This window comes from Lepus europaeus, chromosome 3, assembly GCF_033115175.1.
Source record: "Lepus europaeus isolate LE1 chromosome 3, mLepTim1.pri, whole genome shotgun sequence".
NCBI lineage: Eukaryota > Metazoa > Chordata > Mammalia > Lagomorpha > Leporidae > Lepus > Lepus europaeus.
In genome coordinates, this window is record NC_084829.1 from 47,498,158 (window position 1) to 47,519,932 (window position 21,775).

At 41.1% G+C, this 21,775-nt stretch overlaps 1 pseudogene; it reads right to left on the reverse strand.

Moving 5' to 3' along the window:
* Positions 1 to 219: 219 nt before the first annotated feature.
* LOC133756533 (small ribosomal subunit protein uS5-like) lies at positions 220 to 19,805 on the reverse strand (annotated as a pseudogene).
* Between the last annotated feature and the right edge of the window lie 1,970 nt (positions 19,806 to 21,775).

Below are 21,775 nucleotides of genomic sequence, written 5' to 3' on the forward strand. Positions count from 1 at the left end.
TATTTTTTATTTACCTTAACATATACTTGTATAATCTGATGAAAATATTATTTTGAGTTTTCCAAATAACTTTTTTTGGATGCTACATTCTTTTCTCTGGGAGAGATACTCCATTTATTAGTACAGTATTATATTGCTCAAGCTGCTGTCATCTTACAGATTTTATCTCCCTGATCAGCCACTGATTGCCCCTAGGGAGAGTCCCAGGCTCTGATAGAGTTAATCAGACTCGGATTTTAAAGAACCTGCAACAAAAAAGCTAGACTCAGTATGGGAGCTCTCCACAGTGAAATCTTTTTGTCATCTGATAAAAGCTCATTCAAAAGAACAAAATTCAGTAGAGTATAAAGACATGGAAACAGGATCCAGAAGGATTAAAAAACAAAAAAGGCTTAATTCACTTTGTTTTTCTTGTGTAAAAAGCTGGGACCTTTGCACAGACACCTTGGTGTGAGTCTTCACAAGATGGTCCGCGAACTCCTGACAGGGAGATTTGGTGAACACAGTCTGTGTCCAGAGGTCAGGGGAGACAGCATTGTAGGTGGCCTTGGTGAAGTTGCCCAGAGTGGCAGTGCAGTCCCTGGCTAAGGTGTAGCAGTCATCAATGCTAGCCATCAGCCGCAGCTTCTTGGAGAGGGGAACAGGCATGAGACATACTAGCACAGAGCCAGAGTCCGGTCACCTTGCAAGGCTCGGTGTTGGGTTTGTTGATCTTGTTCCCACAGCACCCTCTCCACATAGCCACAAGGGACAGCTTGGTCAGGATGTTGGTCCCTTGGATGGCGGTGGCCACCTCCTCAGAGCACTTCACACCCAAGCCGACCTGGCCATTGTGGTACCCAGTGGCAACAAATGCTTCAAACTTGGTCTGCTGGATGGCCCACGTCTGCTGCTGCACCTGCACGATCTTCAGCATCTCCTGCTTGAGGAAGGCTGCCTCCAGGAAAAAGTCAGTGATCTCAGACTCTTTGATGGGCAGGAGGAACAGGTAGATCTCCAGGGACTTGATCTTCATGTCCTTGACCAGGCTGCCCAGCTTGTTGACAGTGAGCCATTCCTTGTCCTCCTCCTGGCAGCCTCAAGCTCCATGGCCTCGACCTCGGCCCCAGCAGCAACCGCAGTGGAGGATAGTATTGCTGAAGCTTTCATCAAAGCCTCCCTTTCCAGGGTCCCCAGGGCCTCCGGGCCCTCCTGCTGCACCAGCGTCAATGTCATTTGGTTCTCAGAGAAGCTCCAGAAGGACTTTGAAACTGATTACATACATTCTTAAGCCCCTGCTACCCTTTGCTTCTTTTTGTGAGAACACATTTGCTGTAAGCTGCTTTTGTTTCTGAACTTAGTTGAAAATCCTGATAAATGCAGGAAACAAGGTGGAATTAGGACAGGAAGGTCCACATCCTATTGCTGAAATTATGCCACATACATTGCTGTAGGTTTTCTAGAAGATTTGAAACAGAGTAAGACACCACCATGAAGCAATATGAAAAGTAAGTGTGATGGTGTTAAAGTTCTCAACATTCAAAGGTGAGTCATCAGATAGACAAAAGTATTTTTGAAAAGTACAGATTACATTAAAATATACAACAAGGTGGCCGGCGCTGTGGCTCAATAGACTAATCCTCCGCCTGCGGTGCCAGCACACCAGGTTCTAGTCCCGGTCAGGGCGCCAGATTCTGTCCTGGTTGCCCCTCTTCCAGGCCAGCTCTCTGCCATGGCCCGGGAGTACAGTGGAGGATGGCCCAAGTGTTTGGGCCCTGCACCCCATGGGAGACCAGAAGCACCTGGCTCCTGGCTTCGGATCAGCACAGTGCGCCGGCCGCACCGCGCCGGATGCAGCGGCCATTGGAGGGTGAACCAACAGCAAAGGAAGACCTTTCTCTCTCTCACACTGTCCACTCTGCCTGTCCAAAAAAAAAAAAAAAAAAAAAAAAGTACAAGGCAATTTCCCTGCAGAAGGGTTTAATTAAAATTCCTTGTGTCTCAGGAGGCAAGAATGACACAGTGTGTGACAGCAAGGTGTATCTGTTAAAGTACAGAACTTAAAAATAAATGGGTATTGATGCTTTCCACAAATTTGAGGATTTTAATAGACTAATCACACCATGTATAAGTAGGAAATGTATTTCAAGCTCTAAAGGCAGCAAGGTCAGATGGGATCATAGGTCTGTTTTAACATTTTTTTTTTTTACATTTTAAAATATATAAGGAATATATTAATACTTTAGATTTTAAGAGTCACAGCAAATGTGTGATAATTACAAATCCATTCTCATCAATTATGAATATAATATTAATAGAAAGAGAACAGATTCCATGTAGTTTACCTGATCTTTAAACTACTCAGTGCTAACAAAAAGAGTTGAATACTCCCCAATTCCATAAAATGAATTCAGCATGATTTTAATATTTAAACCTGACCACCATAGACCAATCTCATTTGTGAAGGTTTTATCAGGAAACTTACCAATCTTGATGCATTATATAAAATTGGGACGGGGGGTTACATTGAGCAAGGAGGGCAGGAGAAAAGCAGGTGAGATATTTCCTTTTCTGACTGTTGTGAACCTTGCAGTGAGTATACTACTGCCTTCATGCATGCTGAATCAGCATTTCTTCCTTGCATTTGCAACACTAAAAAAGTGACTAACATCTTAGTATTACCATGAAGGTAAATTTAGCCTTGTGGGCCACACATTGAGAATGTCTGATAAGGTAACCTGATTTACTTCCTAGCATATATGATTCTGTAAATGCCTAATGGATGAATCAGTAAATAACAGAAGAGATAGTCCGCTCCTGTATCTTCAAGCTCTCCTTTGCCTTTTCTTTCCTCTTCAAATATTCAAGTTGAAAAATTCAGTATTAACTACTGTTATACCAATTGCTATAAAATTGCCATCCTTTTAGGGACTCTGAATTAGTGTGTTTAACAAATATGTTATACTGGACAGTAGGTGATAAGCATACTAACTCATCTAAAAATATGTATAATATTCATAGCTAATTTTGTATGGTGGTTACTATGTACAGTGTTCCAGGTGAATTATCTATTAACAAAAACCCTATGTGATAGGTGTATTGCTATCTTTTACAGATGAGGAAACAAGCTCAGAAAAATTAAGCAATTTTGGCCTTGATCATATTTATACTGTTTATTTATTTGAAAGGCAGAATGGCACAGAAAGTTTCCATCTGCTGATCACTCATCCGAATGCCAGAAACAGGGACGGACCAGGCCAAAGCCAGGAGCATGGAATTCAATCTGATCTTCCCCAGGATGGCAGTAACTCAGGTACTTGAGCCATCACCTGCTGTCTCCCAGATTGCACATTAGCAGCAAGCTGGATTAGAAGCTAAGAAACTGGGACTCAAACAAGGTACTCTGATAAGGGATGTAGACCTCTCAAATGACAGCCACAGTACCACACTAGTCATATGCTTTATTGTCTACTTAGAAAATGTGTCAAAAAGAAGGATCCTGAGAAATCAGATTTTCTTCTGGTTCTGTTTCTTTGATTTTGTAATCCTTTATATTATCCGAGCATCAAATTTTTCTGGTAAATTTTTTCAGACTAAATAATTTATAATGTCCATTTTCAGTGGACCCATAGTCATCTATTCATATTTCGACATGTCACATAGTCACACATAAGAGTTTGGGGAAATTCTTGATTCTTAGTGTACATCCTTGCAAGTTTAAATGGTTGCCATAGCTTTAACGAAATATGTTAACAAAAAACCTAGTCAACTTCCACATGGAAATTGAATGACCACTAGATGGCAGTCAAATAAAGCTCAATTGCTTTTGTGCATGGTAAAAACCACAAATACATGGAATAGCTGCAAATAAAATCACAGAGGGTTCACTCTGATCCATTGAATTCACTCAGACACAAGCACCCCATACTCCTAAACCAACCACTTCCCAAAGCTAACAAAGTATTTGGGGCTTTTAAAATTGCTCTAAAAATTGGTAGCTGTGTAAACTTGGGAAATCACTCAAATTGTGTCACTTATCTATAAGAGGTCTAAAACATCTTACCATAACTTAGTCTTTCCCCCTTGCCATGTACTCAGGGAAGAGAGAGAAAGGGGACTCTCAGCTCTGGGAGTGCAATCAATAGCAATACCATCCTGCTATTGTTTGTCACTCTTGTTGGATATTGATGCCCAGAATGCTCCTTTGACTCCTGGTTACTACAGGAGATCCTAGGCCCTCCCCACCACATTTTATTTACCATTTCTTGCCTTGTATTTTTTTTTTACAAAAAGATTTTATTTATTTATTTATTTATAAGACAGAGTTAGAGGGAGAGACAAGAAAGCAATCTTCCATCTACTGGTTTACTCCCCAAATGGCTGCAACAGCCTAAACTGGGCAAGGCTGAAGCTAGGAGCCAGGAGCTTCTTCCTGGTCTCCCATGTGGGTGCAGTGGTCCAAACATGTGGACTGTCCTCTGCTGCTTTCCCAGTTGCAATAGTATGGAGCTGGATCAGAAGTGGAGTGGCCAGAACTTGAACCAGTGGGATGCCAGCATCGCAGGTGACAGCTGTACCTACTATAAAACAATGCCAGCTCCCAGCCTTGTATTCTCTTGGAATGACTCCTGTTTCTCCATTTTGATCTGTAATGTGCTTCTACTTCAACCAGAACCAAAAGAAAAGAAATCTCCTGTGTGGTTATATATATAACAAGCTCAGAAAATAGGGAGGTTGAGCTATGAGCTTCTTAAAGAGTTCCTGGTAGAACATGTCTTGTTTTGCCCACTTCTGTCTTTTGGAAGGCCTCACACAATCCACCCAGAGTTGAAATCTGACAGTACAGCCCAGGGCAGGTGGTCAGCACAGCATCCATGATGCCAGTGACCATGCTTGAAAACACAAATCCATTTTAGCTTGAATTCTAAGCAGAAAATGACTTCTTTTTCTAAAATGGGGTTAAAATGTCCATCATGTGGTAATGATGGGACAATAGAGTCACAGAAGCAAAGAATAATACTACTCCAGAATAGACCCAGTCATCTGAAAGATGTTAGGTGTGAAACATGCTGTGTTGGAGAGCGTAGGACAACTTTACACAGCTCTCTCCAGTAACAAGTAAAATAACAGCCAGTCAGCCATGGCACATTTTAGGGGGAAAAGCCTCCCACCAATACCAGTTGATCGCAGCCCAAACAAGTCACAAAACTAGTGATCATAATTCATGCTAGTGAGAAAGGTCCTGTAGTATGTAAATAACAAAATTGGATACATAAAAATATTCAGATGTAAAAGGGACCATTTCCTAAGTCTTACTAAGATTGATATCATGGGCCTGTGCCGTGGTGCAGTGGGTTAACACCCTGGCTTGAAGCACCAGCATCCCATGTGGGCGCCAGTTTGAGACTCGGCTGCTCCACTTCCGATTCAGCTCTCTGCTATGGCCTGCGAAAGCAGAAGATGGCCCCAAGTCCTTGGGCCCCTGCACCCGTGTGGGAGACTCAGAAGAAAATCCTGGCTCCTGGCTTCGGGTCGGTGCAACTCTGGCCGTTACGACCTCTCCTTCTCACTCTGACTCTCCTCTCTCTGTGTAACTCTGACTTCCAAATAAATAAATAAATCTTTAAAAAAAAGAGATTGATACCAGTCCCCTGGAAGGAGGGAAAGAAATGGAGACTGAAGTAAAATATGAGGAAACTATGCAAAAAATTTAACAATAAGCTTATTTGGTACAAAAACTAATTGAAATCCATGCAAAGGTGTTTCATAATATGCATTTTCCATGGGCTTTTTGAGGTACTCTCATAATGTATATTTTTTGTCCATTGCATATATGAATGTTTATATAATGCAAAAATGCCTTTTTGTTTGTTTAGTTCATCTCAATCTAGGCCTTTCTCCCTGACAGCAGGAAAATAAGAAAATTCACCATTCAAAGGTAACAATCTCATCTAGTTTAAAGTATAATAGGCATATAAAATAAGTATCAATCAAAACAAAATTCTTCTCAGTTTGTTTCTACCCACTCCAGAGACCTGCCTTTATTCTTGGTGCAGTGTTTATGTGTGTGTGTGCACTCACACGCATGCCTGCGAACATGTGTGGGCAGTGGGAAGTAGAGCATCCTCCTGGCATCAGGACAAAGGAAGACTTCAGATCCACTCTGCCTTCATTTTACTCCCCAGGGCAGTGACTTCACTAGCTAGCTGGGCCTCCTGCCTGATGTCCACTAAGTTGTTGCTGTTTCTGTTTGGACATGCCAAGGGAAGGGTATTTGCCCTAACTGTTAAGATACCATTTAAGTCTGTGTTCCATGTCAGACTGCCTGGGTGTGATGTCTGACTCTGACTGCTGATTTCAGCTTTCTGCTGGGGCAGACCCTGGTTGGCAACAATGTTGATTCAAGTGATTGGGTTCCTGTCATGCACATGACAGAACTGGATTAAGTTCCTGGTACCCAGCTTTAGCCCTAGCAGGAACCACTGAAGGCATTTGGGGGAGTGAACCAGTGGATGAGAACTCTCTGTAAAAAAGAAAAAGACAAACATGACAATGGCTTCCTAGGAAGTTTGGGATCTCCCATGGCATGCCCAGGCTAATGGAGCACTGGTCCCTTGTTCATGGGTCTCTTCAAGAACAGTGTTGTGTTTCTGAGGCCCTCTGCCTTCTTTCCTCTGCAGCTGAGCATTAACCTGAGAAGAACCTCCTGTCAGCTGTCCTTACCCTTGCTCTTCTCTTCCAGGGCTCCTCCCTTCCAGAAATGGAAGGCTCTGATTAGTTTTCTGCTGCTGCTGAAATCAGGACAAATTTAGTAGCATAAAACAATAGAAATGTATTATATGCTGGAAGTCAGAAGTCTGATGTGGAAATCACTGGCTAAATCAAGGTTTATGAGAGGCTGCGTTCCTTTTTAGAGGCAACTCTAAACTTTAGGAAGAACTCATGTTGTCTCCCAATTTCTCAAGGCTCCTGGCATTTCTTGGCTCATCGTCCTTTTTCTCTGTTTTCAAAGCAGGCAACAGTGGTGAAATGCCAATTCATCTTACATTGCATCACTCCAGTCTTCCTCCATAGCCACATCTCCCTGACTCTCTCCCTCTCTACCTATAAGGATCTTTGGGATTATTTTGCGAGCATCTAGATAATCTAGGCTAATCTGCCCAGCTTGAGGTCCTAATTTAATCACATCTGCAGAACCCCTTTTGCCACATAGAGTAGCATAGTCACAGGTTCTGGGCCTAGGATGTGGACACTTGAGAGTTGGGTGTAGTTACACTGCCTACAACAATCTCACCTTCCTGTCAGCTGGCAATATTGCTATGTGCTAGCTTTCTGTTACTTATGCCATGGTATCCACCCTCCCCTTCTTTCTGGCAGTAGCATTGGGAAAGGCTTCCAGGGAAGAATTCACCTCACCAGGGAGAGTAAGTACTTTTTTGGGTATGTATTTTGAAAAATTCCCAGTATGAATAGTGACTTTCTCATGGAATTCTCAGGTCAGACTTGAAATTATGCCAATGTATATAAATCCTTTGTAATCTTCATAATCTCTTGAGGTGGACAAAAATCATTAAAAAAAAACAGAATTCATTACATACATTTCACAGAGTGAATAGTTGGACTGGCTAGAAGATATTTTTCTTTATTAGAAAAGATTTATTATTTATTTGAAAGGGAAGAAAGAGATCTCTTCCATCTGCTGGTTCACTCCCTAAAAGACTGCAACAACCGAGGCTGGGTCTCACTGAAGCCAGGAGCCTGGAACTCAATCCAGGTCTCAGTGTGGGTGGTCAGGAGCCCAAACATTTAGGTCATATTCTGTTACTTTCCCAGGTGCATTAGCAGGGAACTGGATTGGAAACCATGCAGCTGGAATTGAAACTGGCACCCATATGGAATGCCAGCATTACAGGTCATGGCTTAACCTGCTGTGTCCCAACACAATACCACTGGATGATAGCTTTCTATCACAAATGAAATTCAGGTCCTCCAAATAAGAAGTCGTAGGTAAGTAGAAATCTCATAGGACTAGGTCCTTTAAAATTGCTTTGCTGTTCTTTTGGTGAGTGGATTTTTCCACATGGCATTAATGCCACATCCGTCTATGGCCTTTACTGCTTTGCATGTGAGAAGCCAGGAAATTGTACATACTGTAGAATTCCCTTCTTCTGGAGGTTGAGAGGCAAAAGAAAAGTAGCCATTAGTGTCCAGGTGCAGTTGCAGGTGCATGTGGGTGGACTGCAGGTTAAAGGGGGTGGAGCCACCTGGGCTGCTCCTAGGAATCACCCACACTTGAGCTGTGGGCTACAGTACTGGGGTGCCGCCTTTGAGATCTCTTGCTTCAAACTTGCTCTGGTATTCCCACAAACACTTTATCAGCATTCTCTCTTCTCCTGTGGAGTAGCAGGGGACTACAGAAGACTCTGATTTGTATTGAAATTTTGGGAACTGCCTACTTTGGAGCTGCAGGCTGAGAATCTTGGTGACAGCTTCCTATTATCCTTCTCCCAGCCTTTCCAACACATGGTAAGACTAAATCCTTAGATCAAAATTCTTCATACTTGAAATACAATGCAGTGCTAGTCATGATAGCTAACACTTACTAAAGATTTGATGTGCTAGGTTGTCTTAGTCCACTTAGTGCTGCTGCAATGGAATACGTTAGACTGGGTAATTTATAAAGAACAGGAATTTATTTCTCATAATTCAGAGGCTGTAAATTCAAAATGCAGGTACCAGCATCTAGTGAAGGCTGCATCTTCCAGAGGGATGGAACACTGTGTTCACATGTAGCAGAAGAGCACAAAAGCAAGCTACTGAGAGCTAACTGAAGCCCCCCTTTTAAGGGCCCTGATTCCCTTCACAATGGCATAGTTCATGACCTAATCATCTCTTGAAAACCCCACTTTTTAATACCATCGCATTGATAACAATTTAATTTTGATAGGGACACATAAAAATGATAGTGCAGGCATTCCAAATGATTTTTATATGTATATGATTTTACATGGATCAACAATCCTACACAGCAGGCACTATTACTAAATATTTTAGTTTGCTTCATGTAACAAAAATCATAGTTCTATAGATCTGTAAGAGGGTACATTTCTTTTTATTCTTGTGACAGAATGAGAGATGGAGGGAGGGAAGAGAGAAGAGAGATACCATCCACTAGTTCACTCCCCAAATGCCTGGGATCCAGGAACAATCCAGATCATCTGCTGCCTCCCAGAGTACCCATTACCAGGAAGCTGGGATTGGAGCAGAGTCAGAACTCAAATCCAGGCACTCTGATGTAGGATATAGGGATCGCAAGCAGCAGTTTGACTGCAATATCAAATGCCTGCTTGGGAAGGTACATATTCCAACTGAGCACATTGCTGCCCTGAAAATTTTCAGGACTTGTTAATAAGGAAAAGAGAATAAATATTGGATGGTTAAACAGTAGAGTTTGCCACATTCCTACTACTTACGAAATGAGAAACTGGGAGAAGAGGAGCTTAAGTAATTTCAAGTCACCAGTTTCATACAACTGGGAAGTAGTGAAGCAAGCATACATTTGTCTTCTTGAAAATCAAGTTCTGGTGCAGTGGGCCTTTGCAGCTGTCCCAACAGCTATGTTCTTTTACCTCAGAAAAAAATGTACTCACAGACATACGTAATTTTGCATGCAGTTTTATCTGTTTCGTGTATTTTTTTAATTAAACTTTTATTTAATGAATATAAATTTCCAAAGTACAGCTTATGGGTTACAATGGCTTCCCCCTCCCAAAACTTCCCTCCCACCCACAACCCTCCCCTTTCCCGCTCCCTCTCCCCTTCCAATCACATCATGATTCATTTTCAATTCTCTTTATATACAAAAGATCAGTTTAGTATATATTAGGTAACGATTTCAACAGTTTGCCCCCATATAGCAACACAAAGTGAAAAAAAAATACTGTTGGAGTACTAGTTATAGCATTAAATAAGAGTGTACAGCACATTAAAGACAGAGATCCTACATAATATTTTTTTAAAAATTAATTAATTTTCTATGCCATTTCCAATTTAACACCAGGTTTGTTTTTTTTTTTTTCATTTCCAATTCTCTTTATATACAGAAGATCGATTCAGTATATAATTAGTAAAGATCTCATCAGTTTGCACCCACGCAGAAACACAAAGTGTAAAAATACTGTTTCAGTACTAGTTATAGCATCACTGCACATTAGACAACACATTAAGGACAGTTCCCACATGGGATGTAAGTACACAGTGACTTCTGTTGCTGACTTAACAATTTGACACTCCTGTTCATGGCGTCAGTAATCTCCAGTACAATCCCATCAAGGTGGCATGTACCAATGCCATCTCACTAGTCCAAGTGATCAATTTCAGTTCACATTCGATGGCTCGGATAGGTCTAAGAATCAAAGGGATCACACAAACAAGACAAGTGTCTGCTAATACTAACTGATAGAATCAAAAAGGGAGAGAAAGATCCAACATGGGAAGTGGGATACACAGCAGACTCATAGAATGGCAGATGTCCTAAACAACACTCTGGCCTCAGAATCAGCCCTTAAGGCATTTGGATCTGGCTGAAGAGCCCATGAGAGTATTGTAGGCATGGAAAGCCAAGATACCATGGAAAAGAAAAAAAGAAGAAGACCTAAATGAAAGATCTCTGTGAGTGAGATCCCAGTGGAAAGAACGGGGCCATCAAAGAAGGAGGTACCTTTCTCTGAAGGGAGGAGAGAACTTCCACTTTGACTGTGACCCTATCAGAATAAGATCAAAGTCAGCGAACTCTAAAGGCTTCCATAGCCCTGGCAACTCATGACTAGAGCCTAGGGAGATTACTGACGCCATGAACAGGAGTGTCAAATTGTTTCGTGTATTTTTAAAAAGATTTTATTTATTTGAGAGGTAGAGTTGCAGATAGTGAGAGGGAGAGACAGAGAGAAAGGTTTTCCATCGGCTGGTTCACTCCCCAAATGGCCGCAATGGCCAGAGCTTCCCTGTCTCCCATGTAGGTGCAGGAGCCCAAGCACTTGGGGCATCTTTACTGCTTTCCCAGGCTACAGCAGAGAGCTGGATCGGAAGAGGAGCAGCTGGGACTAGAACCGGCACCTATATGGGGTGCCAGCACTGCAGGTGGGGGATTAACCCACTGAGCCACAGCGCCAGCCCCTGTTTCATGCATTTCTAAACCCTATTAATAAGTGCTTTTATAGGACCTCCTGGGTTTCTGGATGGCATATTGATAAGAACTACCATTCTTCCTTCTAGTAAGATAAAGTTTTTTTTAAGAGAGGATATAAAGACAATGTCAGAGGGAAAGGTCACATTTTAGTATTTTAATTTACTACTGACAAGTTTTTCTACTTTTTAAATGGGAAATAAACATTGAGCCCAGGATTCTAACCTCGTCTAGTATTTACCATCAAGGGGACATTGAGTAGATTTCATCATCTATTTGGATCTCTTTCTTTAACTGAAAAAATTATTTGAATTTTTAGAGCAATTCTAACTCTAACATCCTAATTTTTTTAATGTTACCTGTTCTTGCCCTTGATGTCACCTACATGAATAATAAAATGAGTTGCAAGTCTTCTTTAGAGAGTTACTATTATTTAATCTTAGTGGAGGACTTCTATGGTCAACAAATCAACTGTCCAGTGGTGAACCCCCGAACCCCTGAAATGGAGGAGGAAGCAAAGAAGCTCTGGCCTAGACCAACACACACAGAGCCCTAAACAAAAACAGCATCTTCAATGCAGAATAAAGGTACAGCGAAGTGTATCTGGAAGAGAAATGTAACTGGAGCAATTGGTAACTATGGTAAACAACACAGGAAATCAGCTGAAAGGACCAGTCCTTAAAAAGAAGACAAAGAAGTGGTTTAGAGGAAATTGACAAATACAATGAAAACACTTTACCCCAGGAATAATTCACCATCACAGTCAATTCCAACAATCAGATTCTTAAAATTAACCAGGTGGCAAAGAATGTGGTAGATAATTACACTGTAAGAGAAAGATAAGAGCTCCTTTTGATCAATTCGAGCTTAAATGCTTATTTAGTGACTAAATGGGAAATGGGCTTATTGACTACTTAAACAATGGATTTGAGGAAAGGTGGGTGGTGGACAAAGGATAGTGAATATGTTAAAATTGTGTAAGGGTGAGATTTATAACTTTAGAAATAAGTTTTTCTGATGGCTGAGAATTCAAATTAACAAGTTTTTCTGTCCTTGTATTAAAAAAATAGTGGAGCTGGGTATTTTTTTTTTCCTATACCAATGTGAAATAATTCCAAAAGCAAAAATAGCTTAGATACTTGATCTCTGGGAAATATTTGCTCCTAGAAGATTGAACTTTTGAACCGAATAAAATAGTTCATTATCAAGAGTAACAGCTTGCTCATCAAACTCACTTAAGACCTTCACTGTGTGGTGCCTACCCATTAAAACCATTAAGTAATAATTTCTGCCCAACCCCTCTGATTCCCCAGTTTTCAAGCCCTGAAAGCCCTGTGAATATTCCCTTTGACTTATCCTTTCTGAAACTTACAGAAGAGGGATTCTCTCTCACTGTGAACATCAGATCTAATACACTTCATTTTGCTTGATCAGTGGAGTTTTCTAGTGTCCTTTTGGGAAACTGACTTATGAAAAGTGAAATGTTGTTCCTATATAACAAATAAAACTCTGATTATATCTTTTTAGAAATCAGCTCACTATATTATATCAAATTACCTTTAAATTTTGAATACTAGGTTAAATGTCAAGGTAACTTTGGATCTTTTCAAGAATCTTGGAAGTGGTAATACTTGAAATCTTTTTGCCCTTAGGAATTCAGAAAGCTCACAGAAATTGTATTTCCTATATCATTAATCTGTGGTAATTGTATGCCTCTTCCTCTCTCCTCCCAGCCCCCAAATGCAGAAAATGAATAGAAGACTGATGGAATTTGAAACCGTGTTCATTCAAGGATGGTTGAAGTAATTGTATTTTTTACATTAATCCAAAACCAAATATTTTACTGTGTAAGTACAGCTCTTCTTTTCTTTCTTTTTTTTTTTTTATAAGTTAAAAAGCCTACTTCTTTTTCTTTTTTCTCCATAAACCTTTTATTTAAGGTATACAAACTTCATACATTTCATAATCACAACTTTAAAAACATAGTGATTCTTCCCACCATACCTTCCCTCGCATCCCACCCCACCCTTCTTCTTCCTCCCTCTCCTATTCCTATTCATCTACTTTCAGTTAACTTTATACACTTAAGATTAACTCTATACTAGGTAAAGAGTACAACAAATAGTATGAAAAACAAAAACAAAACTGTTCCTCAGTAGTCCAGACAAGGGCTGTTCAAAGTCATCACATCTCCAAGTGTCAATTTCACTTCTATAGTTTACCTTATAGGTAAGTACTCCATTAGGTAGCATAGATTAGGGAAAACATATGGTATTTGTCCTTTGGCAACTAGCTTATGTCACTAAGTGTAATGTTTTCTAGTTTCATCCATTTTGTTGCGAACAACAGTATTTCATTTTTTTTTTTTTTTTTGGACAGGCAGAGTGGACAGTGAGAGAGACAGAGAGAAAGGTCTTCCTTTTGCCGTTGGTTTACCCTCCAATGGCCGCCGTGGCCGGCGTGTTGCGGCTGGCGCACTGCACTGATCGGAAGGCAGGAGCCAAGTGCTTCTCCTGGTCTCCCATGGGGTGCAGGGCCCAAACACTTGGGCCATCCTCCACTGCACTCCCAGGCCACAGCAGAGAGCTGGCCTGGAAGAGGGGCAACCGGGACAGAATCCGGCGCCCCGACCAGGACTAGAACCCGGTGTGCCAGCGCTGCAAGGTGGAGGATTAGCCTATTGAGCCGTGGCACCAGCCTAGTATTTCATTTTTAACTGCTGTGTAATATTCCATGGTGTACATATCCCATGATTTCTTTATCCAGTCTTCAGTTGATGGATATTTGGGTTGATTCCATATCTTGGCTATTATGACTTGAGCTGCAATGAATTTGGGGGTACAGGTAACTCTTTCATATGCTGATTTCATTTCCCTTGGGTAAATTCCCAGGGTTGGGATGGCTGGGTCATATAGTATGTCTATATTCAGATTTCTGAAGTAGCCCCATACTATCTTCCAGAGTAGCTGTACCAGTTTATGTTCCCACCAACAGTGGATGAGGGTACATTTTACCCTACCTCTTTGCCAGTATTTGTTGATTTGTTAATATCTGTGTGAAAGCCATTCTAACAGGTGCAAGATGAAACCTCATTGTAGATTTGATTTGCATTTCTCTGATGGCTAGAGATCCAGACAGCTTTCATTTTTTGAGGTGGGAAGAATAAATAAGCAACCTCTAAATAAAAATATTTGTAGATAATTATTAATTTGGATAAATGAATTGAAGGAAATAAACAGAACACAATAATTTAGGATAAAAGGCTTGCAGGGTAGGGAGAAAGGGGGAGCTTACTAGGAAAAATGGTCAAGAAAAGTCTCCCTGTGAGGTAATCTGAAGCTGAGAGCTGAGGGAGGGGCAAGGCTGAAGGGGAGTCCAGTTTGCCCTAGGACACAACACTGAAGGAGCTTCCCTCTCAGAGTCACATCAGTACAAGGTTGGTACTTTTCACGGCCCTCTCTTTCCTCATATCAGTCTCGGTATTCTGGAGAGGAGAAACAGCCAGTCTCATAAAGAATGTGCAGGTTGTATTTGTGTGTATGTGTGTATATAAGAAGTTGTAGGGTGAGGGGCTGGGGATCTCGGGCAGAAAAACCGGATAAACAAAGGCCCAGAGGTAGAAAAGAGCTTGGTATGTTTAAAGTGTTGCATGAGGCCCCTAAATCTAGATGAGAGGGGATGGAGAAAGGAAGACTCAAGCTAAGGCTGGAGGAATATCAGGCCCTGGGTCAGCCAGGCCTGTGGGTCACATTAGATGCACAGTCCTTATTCTAAGTGCATTGAGGATTGGCTTTAGTCTTGGAAATGATGTGATTGAATATGTGGTATAAGATTTATGAAAGCAGTTTGGAAGGGGGCAAGGATAAAAATGGAGACAACCAATCAGAAAGTGGTGGTGTTAGCACAAGCCAAAGAAGAAGATGATCTGGATTGGATGGAGATATAAATGATAGACAGATTCAAGATTTATTTTGAGATAGAAATACTAAAATTTGGGGCCAGCGCTGTGGCCTAGAGGGTAAAGACACCACCTGCAGTGCCAACATCCCATATGGGCACCAGTTCAAGTCCCGGCTGCTCCTCTTCCGATCCAGCTCTCTGCCATGGCCTGGGAAAGCAGTAGAAGATGGCCCAAGTCCTTGGGCCCCTGCACCCATGTGGAAGACCCGGAAGAAACCCCTGGCTCCTGGTTTCAGATCGGCACAGCTCTGGCCGTCGCGGCCAACTGGGGAGTGAACCAGCAGGTGGAAGACCTCTCTCCCTTTGCCTCTCCTTCTCTCTCTGTGTAAATCTGACTTTCAAATAGATAAATAAATCTTAAAAAAAAAAGAAAGAAATGAAATTTGCTGACACGGGATGCACATTTTTTTTTAAAGAAAAGATTTATTTATTTGAAAGGCACAGTTACAGAGAGCAAGAGGGAGAGACAGAGAAAGAGAGATCTTCCATCCACTAGTTCACTGCCCAAATGTCCACAATGGCCATGGCTAGGCTAGGTTGAAGCCAGGAGCCAGGAGCTTTTGGGTTTCCCACATGGGTGTGGGGACCCAAGGACCAAGTCCCACTGGTTTCCCAGGCACATTAGCAGGAAGCTAGTTTGGAAGTAGAACAACCAGGGCTTGAAACAGTACCCATATAGGACGCCTGTATGGCAGGTGGCAGTTTTACCTACTGTACCACAATACCGCCCCCCAGGGCATGTGCATCTTAGAATAGAAGTAAAACCTGGAGTTCCAAGTCATGAAAGTGTTGAGCTCCTCTAGGGAAAGATGGAGAGAAGCAGGGGGAATAATAGAAAGTGGATTGGAGAGAAGAGAAGGCTTGGGAAACTACAACCTCTTGTAAGTCCACTGGGGGACACTAGAGAGGAAGCGGGACAGTGGCGAACTTGTGAGTTAGCAAACCAAATGTCCATTGGTGGATGAAAAGATAAGGAAAATGTGGTGTATACATATATTGAAATATTATTCAGCCCCACAAGGAAGGAAATCCTGTCACATATTACAACTTGGATGAGCCTTGAGAACATTTGAAGTACTGTGATTCCACTTGTAAGTATATGAGGTATGTAGAATAATCAAATTTGTAAAAATGATTGTCAGGGCTGGAAAGAGGGAAAATGGGTAGTTGCTCAATAGGAAGCACACTTCAGTTTCTTTCTTTTTTTTTTTTTTTTTTTTTTTTTTTTTTTTTTTTTTTTGACAGGCAGAGTGGACAGTGAGAGAGAGAGAGAGACAGAGAGAAAGGTCTTCCTTTGCCGTTGGTTCACCCTCTAATGGCCGCCGCGGTAGCGCGCTGCGGCCGGCGCACCGCGCTGTTCCGATGGCAGGAGCCAGGTGCTTCTCCTGGTCTCCCATGGGGTGCAGAGCCCAAGCACTTGGGCCATCCTCCACTGCACTCCCTGGCCACAGCAGAGAGCTGGCCTGGAAGAGGGGCAACCGGGACAGGATCGGTGCCCCGACCGGGACTAGAACCCGGTGTGCCAGCGCCGCAAGGCGGAGGATTAGCCTGTTGAGCCACGGCGCCGGCTTCAGTTTCTTGTAAAGAAGTTCCGAAGTCCTGTCACACAACAATAGGAATGTGCTTAACACTACAGTAGTGTACACCTAAAATGATTTCAAGAGAATACATTTTATGCATTTCTACCACAATTTAAAAACAAATGAATTAATATCTTAGAATTATTTCCATGAACTACATCAAACCTGTTTTCTTTGTATTACTATCACATTACATTAGTATGAAAATTGTGTTGTAATTATCATGCATTTGCTGTGACTCTGAGAATCTAATGTATTAGTAAATTCCTTAATGAATGAAAGCAATTTTTGAAAAAGAAAGGAAATGTTTTAATAAAGGGAGAAATGGCCAACTTAGTTGAGTGCCCACAAGATGAAACAAGATGAGAGTAGAAAGTGAATTTGTGGAGCCGGTGCTGTGCAGGCATCCCATTTGGGTGCCAGTTCAAGGTTGAAGTCCTGGCTGCCCCACTTCCGATCCAGCTCTCTGCTGTAGCCTAGGAAAGTAGTAGAAGATGGCCCAACTACTTGGGCCCCTGCATCCACGTGGGAGACCTGGAAGAAGCTTCTGGCTCTAGGCTTCAGATCAGCACAGCTCCGGAAGTTGCAGCCAATTGGGAAGTGAACCAGCAGATGGAGGACCTCTCTCTCTCTCTCTCTCCTTCTCTTTTTCTCTCTCTCTTTTTATCTCTCTGCCTCTCCTTTTCTCTCTGTGTAACTCCAACTTTCAAATAAATAAATAAATCTTTAAAAAAAAAAAAGTGAATTGGTAGATTAGTTAAGATGGAGAGTACCAGTGGCCTTTAACCAGCTGGTGTCACTGGCATGAAGATGGAGAGAACTGTAAGGTTAGGAGGTAGACAGTTCTTAGAAGGTTAACTGGGAGGTAGGACTTGGATCAGAATTGGCTGCAGGAGGATGATGGAGCAAGGGAGACCCTTGCTTTGCTTTGCTTTTCTTAGGAAGATAGTTGAGTATATTTGAATGTTACTAATGTGATCCATCCTGAAAGGAGAAATTGATGGTGCAGGAAAACAAAAGGAATACAGTCCTGAGAAAGTCCAAGAAGACAAACAGAGCCTCTGTGAAGAAACTAGTTCTGACAGTCAGACATTTCTTTGTATGTCAGGAAGGAAGAGAAGGCAGGAGCCCATGTGGGTGGAATTGTGGATTTGCAGATGGGAAGCCAGTGGAATTCTCATCTACTGACATTGATTTTCTCTGTAAAATGTAAGGTGAGGCTGGGGAGAAGTTGCATCAGTGGTTTGAAGAAAGCCATTGAATGTCATTCGTCAAAGAGGGCTGTGGAAAAACGAGCTTGGCAGTGAGTCATGGCAGGATTGGCCAACTGTATGTAGGGGCTGTGGAATTCTGTATTCATTATTAAGTGAAACTACCACAGCTTATCTTTTATCAATTCACTGGTATGCATTTTTTTAACCTCTGAAGTTGGGATACATTCTAGCATAGCTTCATAGTTTCCCAGCATTGTTTCCGATTAGTTGTCAGCACTCTTTTTTTCTTGGTCCATAAACAAGGGATGTCTTATAATCAATGGCATCTTGAAAGGAGTGAAATATTGTAGTTAGCTACCTTCTGCAATTGTGTCTCTTCCAGAGCCAGGTGCTTATGTACAGACATAGAGAAAGTATTTCTTTCAGGCTTGAGAGAAAATTGTAAAGCTGATATTAGTTGTCATTAACAAAGATGTATATTGTAGCCCACTTGGGGAATAATATAATTGCAATCTGATTATAAGAACTATTTCATGAAGAGATCAGTTCTTCATGATAGGAAGAATTTCATCTGGAAATTTGACCTAAATGGCCATCTCCAAGAACTTTTACAGATAAAGGCTATCATAATTTTTTCTTGTAAGCTTAACTCTTGTGAAACAACAATTCAGAATTTTCTTGCCAAATAATGTTCAATATTGGATACTCATGAGTTATATCATAAATGATGGGGTGGTTATTGAAAAGAGTATGAAGCATATGTCTCCATTCATCAAACATATATTAACTACTAATATATGCCTAAGAGTATTTTGGTTTGGGAGGAAATAACAATAAAATCTGGGTCTCTGACTTTGAAGAACTTATAGTATGCTTGACACCAAAGTTAACATGAGCGGTATTAATTTAGCCAGTCGCTGTGTTGCATACACTTATTGAGCCTCTACTCATTGCCAGGTATTCTTCTAGCTGATAGAAATACAGAAGTTATAAAATTAGCATGTTCCAGCCTCCCTGGTTCTTACTTTCATGGAGAGGAGACAATTAACTACTAACACCAGTATTATGCATGATAATTTTGATTAGTTATATACAATCACGCACCATATACCAATATTTTGGTGGGACTATATTATAATAGAGCTGAAAAATTCCTATCCCCTAGTGACATATTAGCTGTAGCAGAATGCATTATGCATGTGTTTGTGTTGAGGCTGTTGTAAGCAAACCTTCTGTGCTGCTGATCATATAAAAGAATAGCACACATGTTTATGTACAATATATAATACTTGATGACAAATGATTTGATGGTTTATATTTACTGTATTACACTTATTATCCTTATTGTAGATTGTACTCCTACTTACTAAGGAACCAGTTCACTGTGAAACAGCATGCTGAGGCATACCAGCTAGAGGTCTCATACACTTTCTATTCAATCTATTGATTGCCTATTGAGACCATGTTGAGTGATTGACCTATACCATCGAGGTATGAGTAAGTGCACTGTTTGATATTTGCATAATGATTGTCTAATAATGTATTTTTCAGACCATTTTCCCATAGTTAGGCCATATGTGACTGTATAAGAAGAAAATATGTGAAATATTACAGAGAATGATTGAAGTGCTACTTAGAAATGATGTTAGGACTAATCAATCAAACGTTTTTTGACTACAAGTAACAAAAAACTTAATAATGGCATAAGACTTTAGGAGTATTAGTTATTTTTTTTTTTTTACTTAGAAGTTATTGATCCCAGGGTTGCTTCAGTACTGTAGTATTGTTATAAAGATTAAGCATTTTTCCAGCATCCTGTTCTCTCATCCCCAGCTTACTGGCATTTTCCTCAGTCTGGTTACTTCTTGGTTGCAAGATGACTGCCATGGCTTCAGCATGATATTCTCTCACAGTGTCCAAAGCCAGAAGGGAGAAAGGGAGGTGGAGTGGAAACAGATAACTTTTTTCCTCTTTGCACCCCTCTCATTTTATCAGGAAAATATTCTTCCTGGAATCTCCCTCACCTCCATGGGTTTTCTCCTATATCTCACTGAACAGAAATAGTCACTTGCCTACATGTAGTTCAGGGACCAGAAAATCTACAACTGTTTAAAAGTAATCTCAAGTGACCAAATCTGGGTTTCTGGCAAGAAAGAAGGCTCAAGGACTTTGATAGATAGTACTGCCATATCAGATGTGCTTCTTTGAGGAGATGACATTGGGTTTAAAACCTAAGTGGTAATGTGGGTATTAGTCTTGTGTGCCATGTACTGTGATGGCACAAAGGGAGAAGCTGGGCCAGGGGATTTGGTCATGGGAGGCCTGACAGTAAAGAGTGTTTGAAGATAAGAATGAGTCTGCCAGACGAAGCTATGAGTAGAGATGGGTGGATGCCTTTCAGGCTTCAGGAAAGACCAATGGAAAGGAAAAGGGATGTGAACAGTGTGTATGGCTAGAGAAAGATGAATAGAATGAGGTAATTTGCAGCCTTGATGGAGATGATTTTAAGTCGGTGATAGTGTAGGTGCAAAAGAAAGAGAGTACCCAGTTTCACTTGGGGTACTGGAAGAAATTTCCAGAAGAAAGAGTTGGATTGAACTCTGACTGAGTATAAGGAGTCAGCCAATGACCAGAGGTGAGAAGGATGCCCTGAGCACTGAACAGCACGCATGAAGGTTTGGAGTCTTGAAACAACACAATCAAAGCCTTCATGTTATTGTCAGGGTAGTGTGAGTCAGGGAGTGACTGGTGATGAGTCTGGAGCCATGATTGTGAGTCCTGCTTTTTTTAGTTAAGGCCAATCCCTGCTTTTAAAAAGTTGTGCGTCCAAATTATGGTTATACTAGCTGGGCTGTTTTTCTCATTTGCATAGTGCAAGGTTGAGCTTGGATGATCTCCAAGAATATGTCCGTCTTCTGCATTCCTGTTCTATAGTAGATGCTCAATAAGTATTTGCTGGACAAAGAGCTATGAACATGCCTCAGTCTATCCTGCTGCTAAAACTTTGCTTTTTGATATAAATGCAATGTATCCTTCAAGACCTGATTGGCACTGTATGTTCCACAAAGAGGACCCTGACCTGCCCAGCCTGCATCAACCCCTCCCTACTTTGGACTGATTGCTTCAGTTCTTAGCAGAGAAGACTTTGTAGGATTTTTCATATTTGTCTGTCATCTTATACCAAACAGAATAAGAGCTCTGAGTGGTCTAGGGATCATATTGTAAGTAAAACTGTATACCCACAGATACATGGCACATGGGACATTTTGTATATCCAAAGTGAAAATATGATTGATAATGATGTGTGAATATAGTTTAATTAATTGTAACAAATATGTCATGCTGGTGTAGGATGTCAAAAGTTGGACACATTGTGCATGTGTGGGAACAGAGATATATAAGAAATCTCTGTCCTTTTGGGTCATTTTCCCTGAGAACCCAAAACTATTCTGAAAAGTAAAGTCTCTTAAAAAGAAATGCAAAATTTTCCCATGTGAGTGGATTCAAGAGGGGAGTAATCAGCTCCAAAAGGGGGTTCTCATACCTAATGTTAGTGAAAAATAGAAACAAAAGTACAATGGCTGTGTGCTTTCCCATCTTTCCCAGTCCAGGAGACAAAATAAGGATGGGGAACTGCATAGATTAAAATCAAAGGGTAACTTTAACTAGGTTACAGTAGCTTCTTGATGGTGGCTTTAAAAATGGCACACTTGAGGTAGTCGTGGAGATAGCTTTTCAAACATGGGAATGGAGATGCTAAAATGTACTTGAATATTAACAAATATAGTTCTTAATGGGAAAGGGTTGTTTTTAAAATTGAGAGTCCAATATATAGAGAGATAAAGCTCCCATCTGTG